The sequence below is a fragment of the Amia ocellicauda genome, chromosome 2 (genome assembly GCF_036373705.1).
Source record: "Amia ocellicauda isolate fAmiCal2 chromosome 2, fAmiCal2.hap1, whole genome shotgun sequence".
NCBI classification, from domain to species: domain Eukaryota; kingdom Metazoa; phylum Chordata; class Actinopteri; order Amiiformes; family Amiidae; genus Amia; species Amia ocellicauda.
Window position 1 is genome coordinate 54,887,508 of NC_089851.1, and position 2,279 is coordinate 54,889,786.

A 2,279-nucleotide genomic window follows, 5' to 3' on the forward strand; every position below is an offset into this window, starting at 1 on the left:
TTCTGATGAGCGGCCACGAGAGACACGGCGTACCCACCGTCGTTCTCCAGGATCCACTTGAATGTCTGACCCCGGTACCTGCCAAACTGCAGGGTACTCTGGCTGAGTACCAGTTTGGCATTCCCGGGGTCACCCCCCTGAGACAGGATGCGGGCCACAGCATCCTTCCGGACCTCACGAGGTGTGAGGGGGACAAATGGATCGCTGGAGGACTTGGTGGCAGACGCGACGCTTTTAGCTTCAGTTGTGGCTTGCAGGACCAGCAGGGAGCTGAACTGTGGGGTGGCCTTCATGTTCCTGTACAGCAGGTACAAATAGTCAGGAAGTCACTGACAAACAATATTGAATAAGGAGATCATTACAATTAGTATGTTTTATTATTATTATGAATAGTAATAATAATAATAATAATAATAATAATAATAATAATAATAAAAAATAACAATACTTTCAATTAAATGACAACAAATAATACAAGATATGTTATAATTCATCATATACCTTGTATCACTGCTACAATTATTCGTATTATGATTCGTACTAGTACTATTATCATCATCCTCATTATTATTTCTATTATTATGATGATGATGATGTGACGCAGTGAAACGCTACACGATTTTTTCTGTTTTATGTTTCAATGCAGCACATACTACTACTACTACTACTACTAAATAGTATTTTAATACCATTATTAATACTATTATGATGATGATGTGACACAATGACTAATAATAATAATAATAATAATAATATCATCTCCGGCTTCCCCACGACCCTCACCAGGATAAGCAGTTTCGAAAATGAATGGATGGATGGATGGATGGATGGAATAATAATAATAATAATAATAATAATAATAATAATAATAATAATCATCATTATTATTAATACTATTCTTATTCTTATCATTATGTGACGCAGTGAAACACTATACGTTTCTTTGACTTTTTTACGGTTCAAAACACTTCTCTCTCAACAGTATAGAAGACACATACCTTACACAAAACACCAGGGTTATTATCAAATGTATAAAAAGCATGAAATAACACCGCAAACACAGCAGGTCATATAAACAGATCGTATTAACACATTAATCGACAGACCAATTGATCAATTAAGAAAATGCTTACTTACGTGGATCGATAGCAAAAAAATAAAATAATAGGAAGGAAGGAAGGAAGGAAGGAAAGAAGGAGGGAGGGAGGGAGGGATGGAGGGAGGCATAGATAGAGTCCACCCGCAAAGCCCGCCTCTCCGGGTCATGTAGCCAACCAGCTGAAAGAAAACACATTGAGTGGCGTGGGAAATCGGGGGTTGTTCCAGCGGCAATTGTAAGCAATCCATGCAGGCTGAGGCTGCCAATTTCAGTGGAATTTTAGAAAAAGCAGTCGTTCCCATTGGTTACATTTTAGTATGTCGATACAGAGCACATTCAGCCTATCTGGGCGCAAGGATGACACGCAAATTCTTGAAGCGTTCCATATTTTGGTCAGGTTCTCCGCAGCGCGCCGGTTCCCCTTGGCATCGCGGACATCTGGTGCTTGCGTCGCGGGCGGTTTGTCGCACTGCGGCAGCTCTCCCTCTCGCACTCCTGCGTCGCAGCGGATCTATCGACCCCTTTCGATGCGGGCGAATTTTCCCGCCGTTTTTTCCTTTTTTTTTTTTTTTTTGGGGGGAGGGCGTGCAGACGACCGATTGTCATTTCTCACTACTTCTTTCTTAGCAGACACCCTGGGCTCAGGGTGAAAAGGGTCACATGCATATGAGATGTTTGGGCAATGCGAGTTCTCGACTACAAATCCGAATTTCCGGGGTTTTCTCCTTGTCCTCATGCAATTCCAACGGCTTGACATTTGGGAGCTCGTCCAAAACCGACGTCAAACCATAAGCACGGCTTCCTTCGAGCCGGAATTGAACCAGCGACCTAAGGATGCCCGCTGCCTGAAACCTACAGTCCTCCGCTCTACCAACTGAGCTATTGAAGGAAAGCCTCTCACCACCTTCCCCTGGCAGTCTCAGTGGCCGTGCAAAGCCAAGAAGCACCGTGGCTTGGCTCAGTGGTTTTCAACCCGTGTGCCTTGAGGACTACCCAATTGTGTCTTGAGATTTTTATCCCCTCAAAAATATTATGTCATTTCGTTAGGTCAACTTCATGAATCTTGTATCAAATCAAACTTATTCAAATTTGTGAAAATGTTACATTTATACATCACCTGTAGAAAGCGTTTCATAACTGAAATGTTGTGTTTGCCGGACTGAACGCACAACTACACTGA

At 42.4% G+C, this 2,279-nt stretch overlaps 1 non-coding gene across 1 annotated transcript; it reads right to left on the reverse strand.

Annotated features, from left to right (window-relative positions):
* Nucleotides 1-1,899: 1,899 nt before the first annotated feature.
* trnay-gua (transfer RNA tyrosine (anticodon GUA)) lies at nt 1,900-1,988 on the reverse strand. Its single transcript is given in 2 exon segments — nt 1,900-1,935; nt 1,952-1,988. It is a non-coding gene; the product is annotated as a tRNA-Tyr (tRNA).
* Between the last annotated feature and the right edge of the window lie 291 nt (nt 1,989-2,279).